Here is an 11,036-nt window from a genome sequence, read left to right as displayed (position 1 = left end):
CTCGGAGTGTGGTGGCAAACGCGGCGGAGACAGTCCTTTGGGCCACGGATCGCCATGCGCAACTGTGATACGGCGATAAGGCCCCGCTCACTCTCTCGAGTTGGCGGTATTGCCGCGAGCATCCGAGCCCTTCCACACGCCACCCGGTCCGCCTGCCGCCGGGAGGTGAGGGCCGGTGGGCCACCAAGCTGCCTCGGAGGGAAGACTGTGCAGTTGTGGAGGGAAAGCACGGGTGTGGAGGCAGGGAAAGGGTGAGGTAAAGGCAGGGAAGCGGTGAGTGTGGGAGTGGAAGGCGTGAGTGTTGAAGGACAGGCGTGGTGTGGACTGTGGAGGCGAAGACGTGTGAGTGTGAAGGAAGGCAGTGAGTGTGGAGGGTGTCTGGGGCGTGAGTGTGGTAGGGAAGACGTGAGTGATGTGGAGGGAAGGCGGGGTGTGGAGGGAGGGCTAGTACTACGGGGTATGTGTTGTGGAGGGAAGGCGACGAGTGTGTTTGGAGGAGCGAAGGCGTGGGGGGTGTGGAGGGAAGGCGAGGGAGTGTGGAAAGGAAGCGGGCGTGTGTGGATGGAGCGCTCGAGAGTGTAGGGGATTAGGAAGGCGGAGGTGGAGGTGAAGAGTGAGTGTGAAGGGAAGGCGGGAGTGTGGGGGGAAGGCGGGTAGCGTGAAGGGAACGGGCGGGATCTTGTGGACGGGAAGGGCGGGGTGTGGACGAAGGAAGGCAGGGGAGCGGCGGTTGGTCGTTGAGGTTGAGAGGGCGGGGACGGCGAACGAGTGTGGGAGGGAAGGCGGAGCCTGCCAGTGGTGGGGAGGGAAGGTGGGAGGTGGAAAAGCGCTCAGGAGCGGTGTTGGGAGGAAGGCGGTGGGTCGAAGTCGTGGAGGCGAGGTGGAGACAATGTGGAGGGGGCGGAAAAGGCGGCAAGTTGGAGGGAAGGCTGGCGAGGTGGTAGGAAAGCGTGAGTCGGTGGCAGTTCGAGGCCGGCAGTGTTGGAGGGAAGGTGGCGCAGTGTGGACGGAAGCGGAGTGTAAGGGAAGGCGGGGTGTGGAGGGAAGGCGTGGAGTGTGGCAGGGATAAGTGGAGTGTGGGAGGGAGGACCAGGCCGTGAGTGTGGAGGGGAAACGCTGGAGTGTAGGGGAAAGCTCGAGTTGTGGAGGAAAAGCTTGGAGGCTGGAGGGAAACGCGTCGGAGTGTGGAGGGAGGCGTGCAGATGTGGTGGCAAGGCGGAGTGGTGGAGGGTCAGCGAGTGTGGAGGAAGGCGGAGTGTGGAAGAGAAGGCGGAAGTGCTGGATGGGAAATGTGAAGCGCTGTGGAGGGAAAGTTGAGATGTGTGGATGGGAAGGAGGGAGCCATATGGGAAGGCGGGGAATCACGTGCGCGTTTTTTTGCAGCTCCGCTTTACTTAGCCGATAACTAGTTATATTAGATGGCGTCCGTTCTCCCACATTGCTCTTTACAAGACGATCGTAAATTCATATGGCTGCCGGATAAAACATCGTGGTACCTTCCTACCAGTTGCGTACGCGCCTCGTGCTGAATCCTGCAGAGCCGCCCCGCGCCGCCCCTCCATATGGGCGCCGCGTCGGCCACGCGGGAATTTACATCGGGCCATATTCGGACGACGATTAGTGAGCGTAATGATGCGTTGTGCCCGGGCCCGCTGTTACAGTGCCTGTTTATAGGCGTCTATCAGTGGGTGCGGTTTTATTTATTAGTGTCGTGTCTCGGGCGCTGGGCCTGCGCCTTTCCTCCCGTCGTGCCTGGCATCAGCAAGGCAGCGCTGCTGGCTTCGGGCGCACGCGATTTATGTAGCGAAAGTCTTCGGAGGACTAAGGCGGATCCGTGCGGTGGGGGAGGTGAGCGAGAGTCTTGCGAGAGTTGGTTCGGCTGCGGGGACAACGCCAACTGAATAACAATCGTTGGCCGTTTACGTTTTGAGGGGTTTTGTGAGTACGGAGTGCAGGTGTGCTGGTCTGTGGTCGTTGTGTGCTGTGTGTGGTGGTGTGTGGGTGTATAGTGTGTGAGTGTGTGGTGTGTGCTATTGGTCAGGTGCGTGTGTGTGTGGATCAGTGATGAGAGAGAGAGAGAGAGGAGCAAGAGAAAGAGACGAGACGGAGGAGACGTCGAGAGAGAGAGAGAGTGTGTGTGCGCGTGTAGGAGTCTGGCGGTTGTGTGTGAGTGTGCTGGAAGCGTGATGTGTGTGTGAGTGTGTGTGTGTGTGTGTGTGTGTGTGTGTGTGCGCAGCTGTGTTTGTGTGTCGGCACTGTGTCTGCTAGTGTGGTGTGTGGTTGGTGTGGGGGGGCGAAGGCGGGGCGGGCAAATATCTTGGTGCTCGCGTACATATTACGGTGATGCCCAGTGCGTCGTGATTTACCGCGCGGGATAGTGTTCCCGTGTGCGCGCTGTGCATGTCGTTTTTGTACACCCGCCACGGACAGCTTGGACCTCAGCTGGCACGCCGTGGTTTTTTTTCTCTCGCCCGCACACGGCCCGCTCCCCTCCCCTCGCGCCCGTTCGTCACGGCCGATGTATCGACTTTTACTAGAATAAATATTGACGTTGCGTTTAGCGTCGTGTCGGACATCTTTCAATGGTTTTTAATGCGCGCGTAAAACGCGCCGGCGGCGCTGTTTGATAATGATACGGGCATCGGCTCCAGCCTACCGCTATCACCGCCACCATCTCCGTATGTCCGGTAGCAACCCCCACACGGTAGCCGCCGCACTGCGCTTTGTTTCGCCGCGATTATTTTCCGATAAAAACTGAAAGGGGTGCCGGTTGGCGGTAGACAGTAGCGCGCGGTCAAGTGGGTTATCCGAGCATCGGCGGCGGCAGCGGCCGGGGTCGGCGAGACGCAGACGAGCGGCTATTGAGTGTGGCCAGGGCGGGCGACGCGCTGGCGCCGAGCCGCACACACCGCTGGCCGGCAGCGCGCGCCCGCCCACCGACTCCGCCCGTTCCATTTCTCACCACGCGCTTAAACCAACACGCGTGCTGCCTCGTTATGCGCGCTGCGGGGCCTGCCGCGCGTCTCATCCCGCGCACCAATGAGGAACCGGTTTTCTACTGGCCCCGATCGAGCGTTGCCGATCGTAATCACAGCAGACAGACGAGTGCGTGGAGACGAGAGAAGAAGCTATAATGTGGCCAGACGAGCCGGCCACGCTATCTCGATCGTGCATCTGTTGAGAATAAATGTTCTACGCTGATCGGACGCACGACAGACGTGGGACGAATGTCGCCCGAACAGGTCGCGTCGGATAGCAACAACACGTATAGCGACAGTTGTCTGATTTCTAGTGGCAGGCGAACGTTAGCGGTACGTTTGCCGAGCAACAACCGCGTGTGTTAGAAGAAGAATATACAAACATACATATACGTGTGTATACCATATATATATATATATATAACCGAATCGTGGACACAGCAGACAGACTATCGTTAACAACAATCACATCTCGTATGGTTACAGCTCGTATAAACCACGCGCGTGTAAACATGCATATAACAACCGCTGTTACTGTTAGTTGCCGGTGATTTTTGCTGTTGAAATCTCCTACGCAAGAGCAGCCACATATTTTGTTAACCCCAACCTAGTGCAAACCATTTCAAACGTAATTCAGACTTCAGCGCGTGTGCGTACGCATGGCACGAACCTGAATAGCGTTAACTACATAACGCGTGTTCAATAAGTTGTGTTTTTAAGATAAACACGTAACGTATCGTGTGCCACGTAAGTTGTTACACGTACTCAGTATCCGATGCATATCATCAGGAGTGAATAATATATATTATCTATTATTATTCACTCCTGCTATTATGATATAACAATTATCATACTACCGAATGATTCCACCAAATTAACGAGTTCGAATACGTAACCACGCGGGGATAAAAAAAAAACAAGTTTATTGCATCTCAGAATGTTTGTGGTTTGTGTCTAGAGGTTAGCGAGTTCATGTAGTCTATGTAGGAGGGCTGTGTACTGATACAAGCGGCAGCGGGTACGCGCGCTTACAGCATGGTGGCTAGCGTCTTAGTCGCCCCCTGCGTGGTAGACCTCTGCTCTCTTGCCTGCCTCACTATACACACCATGCTTCACCCCCGCCCGCACACACTCCTGCGCTCGTTTATTTACTCTGAAATCAAACAGGCGATGTATGAGAGCTAGCGTATGCCATCCCCAAACACGAAAGCCTGTCGACTGTCTCTCTGCGGCGGGAGGGGGCGAGTGAGAAGCGCATGCCTAGATAAAATGACTAGTGGCGCGCAGACGAGATGTATTCCGGCTGTAGTCATATGCACGTATCACACACACACACACACACAGCACAACACCACGACAACACACACACACACACACACACACACACACACACACACACACACACACACACACACACACATTGATCCTACCAGCATATTACATGTATTATTAACTCTTTTTGTTATATATATATATATATATATGTGTGTGTGTGTGTCACAGTAACAATATTTCTCGTGTTTTGTGCGCGGCGTGTTATTCGCCACGTAGAAGATTGCAGGGGATGCGCGCACACACCGAGCAACCAACACTTTAGCGATCGAGATCGATGCATAATTGGATTAGACAGGGTGATCGATCAATCTCACACAGATCCCCGAATGTTTCTCAGAACTTCAAGGGATTTCTTCCGCGGCGCGCGCGATAAAAAACGACACGTTCCGATGGCGGTATCCTTATCATTCTCGGCGGGTTTTTTTCGGGGAACGAGAGCGCGAGCGTCTAATCACATCAATCTCGTAGTGCCGCTATAATACGAAAATTTGCTCATTTATTTTTTTGACGGTCATTAAGTTACGCGCGTGGATTTATGTGCGCGCGCTCGTGATACTGGCGCGCGACTGTCGCGAGACGATTACGCGATCGTTACAGATTTACACGTATTTTATAATGATGAGATATTATTAACGTGTAAATTGTCTCCTACGATGAAACGTTAATTTAATTTATATCTCCTTGTGGCTTGTCGCGCACCGTAGAAACGTATAGAATAATATAAATACACAATATATCCATAAATATATATATAGGCCTATGTTTATAACGAGAGATAGCACAAATGTGAGAGAGGGGTTGTAGTGTGGGTGGCAGACAGACATATATATAGATTCTCTGGCGTCAGGCGGATAAGTTAACGTGTCCCCGCCAGCACACACAGACAGGCATCTGACACCACCTGCACACACGCGCGTCCACGCGTATACACCAACACATATATAACACTTGACTCTTGCCGCGACGTCGTCACAGCCGTCTCTTAAGTCGCCCCTCGAGTGTCATCGTGTTGGTTTTTCGCCGCTGTTGCCATTTGTATTCGGGGGATGGACGGTCGACGCGCATGCACTCACTGCTCGCGGCATTAGCCGCATATACAGGACCGCCGCCGAAAGAACAACTCCTACTCGCGCGTATTTACCGAACAAAGCCGCGCACCTTTGTGTCGCGGCGGTGCTCTCAGCAGGTGATTCCCGTAGGCTGGCTGAAAAGGCGGTGCCATCGGAGCGTGCAGGCCTCGGCCCGCGCCGCGTCGCAGTCTGCCGCTGCGATGCTATCTACCGCGTCGCTCTCCCTGCGCGTCTGCTACCCGTTTGGTCACGCCATTAGCGTTGTCGGTTTATACTGTACGTGTGTGTGTGTGTGTGTGCTAGGCTGCGGCCAATGTCCGGCGTGGGCGGGGATTGTCCATTGTCCGATTGACGGGAGGAGTCAAGAGCGGTGGACTCCCCGATGTTTTATGCGAGACGTCGCGAGCGTGTTGTTTTTATGTTCTATACGTGAGTGCGGTAAAGTTGTGGTCGTGTGTATCGTCGGTGTTCCCGCGTCTTCTCTCTCGATCGAATTCGGTTGAAATTTATTAATGTAGTCTTTGAGGTTGCAGTCAGGCTCCTTCCACACTTCACGTAGAGCAAAACATGTCAATACCTCTTGCAATATAAATATATATTATATATCCTATAATTTTCGTCCCGTTACGAACAATGTGGTCGCGGTGTCTTTCAAGTCGTCTTCTCGAGTCCTCTCCTGCATGCTACGCCGGCTAGCATTCTCATTCTGTACCCCGGGTTTATTCCACCTGACCGCGTCGCATCAACTGTGGAGTCAAAACCTCTCAGTGTTGACTCACACGCCGTCGACAAAGGCCTAGGTGAAAACACAGGCGCGCAGAGCCGCTGCTAAGCCACCTAATCCGACCAAATTTAATCAAATCCCTGCCTGACCCACATAGCAAGGCAAACTCGAGCCGGCCGTTTGCGATTATCGTCATCCGGCCGCTGACTGGCACCGCGTCTGCGCCGGCAGCGGTGTCGCACCGGTGCCGGGGAGCGTCGGCGACCGTCTAGCGGCGGTCTACGTTAGGTGACAGTCTCCAGACCACCGAGTCGCTTACGCGCTTCTCGGCGCTGTGTCTAAAATATTTACAATTTGCTCGGCCAAACAGCGTGTAGCTTTTCACTGTTTTGTCGTCGCCGTGTGCGCTTTCGTCGGCCATAAAACCCAAATCGTGGCGCTAGTACACGTTACGCGACACCGCCTGCGACCAACACACGCACGCACGCCTCCATGCCATGCGTGCGTGCAAACATAACGGCGCAATAGTCCTGGGAAAAGTGCGTATAGGTGTCTTCTGTATATATACGTATGGGTGAGAACAGCAGAGGAAGGTTTGGCCGCGACGCTGTGCGGGGCCAGAGCGCGTCCGTGCTGCAGTGTGCGCGAAGATGCGCATGTCGGAGCCGAGCATCTGTAAACACCGTAAATGCGTCGGCGCTGCGCTATATGCGGCACGGAAATGGCTTCTCCGTGGACGGATGCCGCATCCCTCATCTGCACGACGGTGCGCCGAAAGCCCACGGGTGTTTGGTTTTCTCCAAGTTTTGCCAGCTGAATATTTTGCCCCCTTCTTCGTGGACTGCATATCTACACGGTCGATCCATATATGTAGTTTTACCCATCTGAATGGTCCTTACATATAAATAATTCATCAGTCTACATAATCAATCCATCTATGTATTAGTTCTTTTACGCTGTTATTACGAGATTGGGACCGCAGCATTACAAATATGAATCCGTCTGCATTCACAGTACCGAATGTATGTATATGTAATATGAATATTAAAGTGTCTATATCTATATATCGTATATATGGGCAGATGTTGTCACACGCCGGCGCGTCTGCCTTCGCAGGGCGGAGAGGGAGGACATGGCAAGTCTATACGTGAGGCTGCAAAACGATGCGCCGCATAAATCACTATTGTTTTCCTGAGACGTGCAGCGACAGCTGTGCTATCCTGCGTGTAATGCGTGTCCCCACGCTCCCCATACACACACGGACGCGCGCGCGAGCGCCGACATTGTAGTTGTGTGGGAACTGATGCGAGGGAGGGAGCAGAGGCATCCGGGTGCTTGGATCTATGTATAATCAGTCGCCCACACGTCCGCTGTGCCTGTGCACACGCGACGATCACTGTGCCAACTGTTGCTTCTGCAATCAGCCCGTCTGACCCTCTATCTGTTTGTCTATCTGTCTGTCTGACCACGATCGCATCGCAGCGTCCCATGCTATTTCGGGGTAGCCCGCTTATAGGGGTTGTTTCTGAGGGACTGCGAGAGAAACAAAAATCCTCGACGGGCGCCCGTTTACTCAGCTTTTTCATTTCAAACTTCTTGGTATACGACCTATCGTAGTGACTGTGCCAAAACACAATAATGCATACGCCCTTGTGCGTGTGTATGCACGTGAGAGAGAGAGAGCGCGTGTGGGTGCGTGTATGCGTGCGTGCGCGCATTTCATCCATCTGTGCGTCTCTTTGCGACGCAGGGAGCGGCGGCAGCAGCAGCAACTATGGCCGTCATCGCCTGACGCCAGTCTGCGATGCGACTAACGATACGATCCGCGCCCGAGAGCGAAATCTCCCGATGCCAAAATAATTCGATTACGTCTCGCAGAAAGAGTTCCGAAAGCCGAATCCGTCGCAAGCGCGCAGCGGCACAAAGTTGTATGCGAAGCGTAATGCATCGCAAATGATTTCAGAGTATCCTTCCTCTCTCTCTCTCTCTCTCTCTCTCTCTCTCTCTCTCTCTCTCTCTCTCTCTCTCTCTCTCTCTCCTCTCTTGTTCTCTCGCTCTCTCTCATCTCTCTCTCTTCTCTCTCTCTCTCTCTCTCTCTCTCTCTCTCTCTCTCTCTCTGTCTGTCTGTGTCTCTCTCCTCTCTATCTCACTCTCTTTCTTTCTCTCCCTCTCCATTCTTCTCTCCCCTCTCTCTCTCTCCCTCTATCTCTGGTCGCGAGCGGTAAACTTTGCTAGTCTTGCTGAATGATTCGCCGCTGTAACGACATCTGTCCGACAGAAAGCTTCATAAGCTGATACGATGGAAAATCAATGTTACACGGTGGCGTCGGGCTCTTGTAACTAGCTAGCTCTACCCGCGCGCGCGCCCACGACAAGTTAGTTTGCCGCTGGATATGCATGCAGACTCGAGATGGATTCTTTACGGTAGCTTTTCTACGCTGACCGCCCGATGTTTCTTTCGCCATGCCGACTTCTTCATGCTGGCTTGCCTAATCTAAGCAAGTGGACGTGGGTTACCACGACAGGGTGCTGGTTCCGCCGGATATAAACTTCTAGGCTTTCATCAAAAATAATTGTATATGAACACGCAATATCAGCAATGACCGTCAATGCTATGCTGTGTATTGTCTGTGCTGCCGCCTCTCTATGTTGGACTTCTATCAAGGCTTTTATGTAATGGTTTTCTATGCTGGCTATCTATGTTGGTTCGCTATGCTTTAATCAATTTCGAATCGAGTTCTGAGAAAATGTGAGTAACACGAAAATAATTCGCTTCACATTTCTTTACGATTTATGACATTTCTACACATTTATGACAGCTCGAAATTCCTAGGAAAACTTCACGTTTTCGTAAATTGTAACATATTAGCGGACGTGTAAGGGCACTATATTTCAGCACGTCTACATCATGTTTTTATTATTTTGCATTTGGTTTTTCTTGCGATAATTACTTTAAAGCGTGATGTAGCTAACCGATTACACCACGCTAACGCTCGCTAACTAAGCGGCTTACAGTGTAGACCAGTCCGCCATGGCGGCCTTCAGAGACGTGCGCCCAGCATTCGCCGAATTTTCCAGATCTTTCTTCGGATAAGGGCCAGCATGCGCACACTCGCAACATAGCGAGCACAGAAACGAACAACATTTGTCTCTGCCTTATTGAAGCCAGCTGAGAGAGAGAGAGCATAGCTCGCCTCGCGAGAGGATTCGCTTGCCTTTCGGCGCCTCTCTGTTTGTCCAGCAGTTGCGCGTTACTGTATATATAGCCACGGGCGATGCGGGTGCATGCGGTGGTGATCTCTACATTCGCGGGGGTCGCTGAGGTGAAGACGGTTCACCTCGGTATATAGTAACAAATTAAGATTTGATTTCGTCTATGTATTAGCTGCACTTACGCGCCGATATGTACTAGCCGCACATACGTCCCTTATGTACTAGCCGCGTTCACGCCCCCATATACGCGAACATGTGGGACGGAGGGTTCGCTCAGTGTTTCAGTGTTAGGGAGCAGGGCGAGTAATTGGTACCGGCATGGGTTCCACGTCGGCACGAGCTCTCCCCGCGGGTACTGCCGCTCCGTCAAACGGCCCCCACGATCGTTATTATTCGCATCTCAATCTGCGCAGCGCGCCCTGTAGGCATCGGGTTATGAATCAACCACCGCGGCGCGCGGCGATGAGACCTGTGTACGCTTGCTGTGTATCAATACGTCTGCGCTGGTGCTGTGCTGCGTGCGTAATGGCTGATCAACATCGTGTGTGTGTGTGTGTGTGTGTGTGTGTGTGCGTGTGTGCGTGCGTGCGTGCGTGCGTGCGTGCGTGCGTGCGTGCGTGCGTGCGTGTGTTACCAAACCATGGCTGCCTTCACTAGCTAGCACGGCGGGGTTAACCCAGCACAGGCGCCTTCTCGCAAAGAAATCGCTCGCGTCTCGGCTGTTTTTCTGCTTTTAGCATTATCGCCGACATCTAGCGTTGCAATTTCTTGCTAATGAAGGGGAGGGAGTGAAGGGGAGGCAAGCGGCCGGTGAGAGAAGCACTGAGTATAGCCATCACATGCGTGCCCTCTCCCCGACCGCTGCTGCTGCTGCTGACAGTGCCGTCTCTGTTGTTGTTGTTGTTGTTGTTGTTGTTGTTCCTGCTGCTGCTTCTGCTGTTGCTACTGTTGCTACTGTTGCTGCTGTTTTTGCTGTTGCTGCTGTTGCTCCTGCTGTTGATGCTGCTGTTGATGCTGCTGTTGCTGTTTTTGCTGTCGTTACTGTTGCATGCAGCTACTGCTACTGTTGCGCTGATACTACTGGTATCGATGCTCATGTTGCCTTTAGTTTTTGTCGAGTCACTCTTGCCGGCGTGTCACGTCATCGTCTGCGTATAGTTGCGGGCAGCGTCTGTTCTCGGCAGACACCGTCCTCGCTCCGTCGCCACCACCGCCTGTAATTAAGGCACTACTATGATTAGCGTATAAAGGCCGTAACGAGTGGTCGATGCGCTACGCACAGTGGTAGACACAGCTCGCGCGGTAGCGACAGACGCTGGCACGCACAGCAGACGACAGCGGCACACAGACAGCGTGACGCTGTCACAGCGGTGACACGTAGACACACCGCAGACGCTGTGACAGCGGCGGCACACAGACAGACAGCAGACGCTGTGACAGCGGCGGCACACAGACAGACAGCAGACGCTGTGACAGCGGCGGCACACAGACAGACAGCAGATGATGTGACCGCGGCGGCACACGGACAGACAGCTGACGCTGTGACAGCGGTGAAACACAGACAGACATCAGATGCTGTGACAGCGGCGGCACACAGACAGCAGACGCTGTGACAGCGGCGGCACACGGACAGCAGACGCTGTGACAGCGGCGGCACACAGACAGACATCAGATGCTGTGCCAGCGGCGGCACACAGACAGACAGCAGACGCTGTG

The sequence above is a fragment of the Priapulus caudatus genome, unplaced genomic scaffold (genome assembly GCF_000485595.1).
Source record: "Priapulus caudatus unplaced genomic scaffold, Priapulus_caudatus-5.0.1 Scaffold35, whole genome shotgun sequence".
NCBI classification, from domain to species: Eukaryota; Metazoa; Priapulida; class Priapulimorpha; order Priapulimorphida; family Priapulidae; genus Priapulus; species Priapulus caudatus.
Note: the sequence above shows the minus strand (reverse complement) of the source record.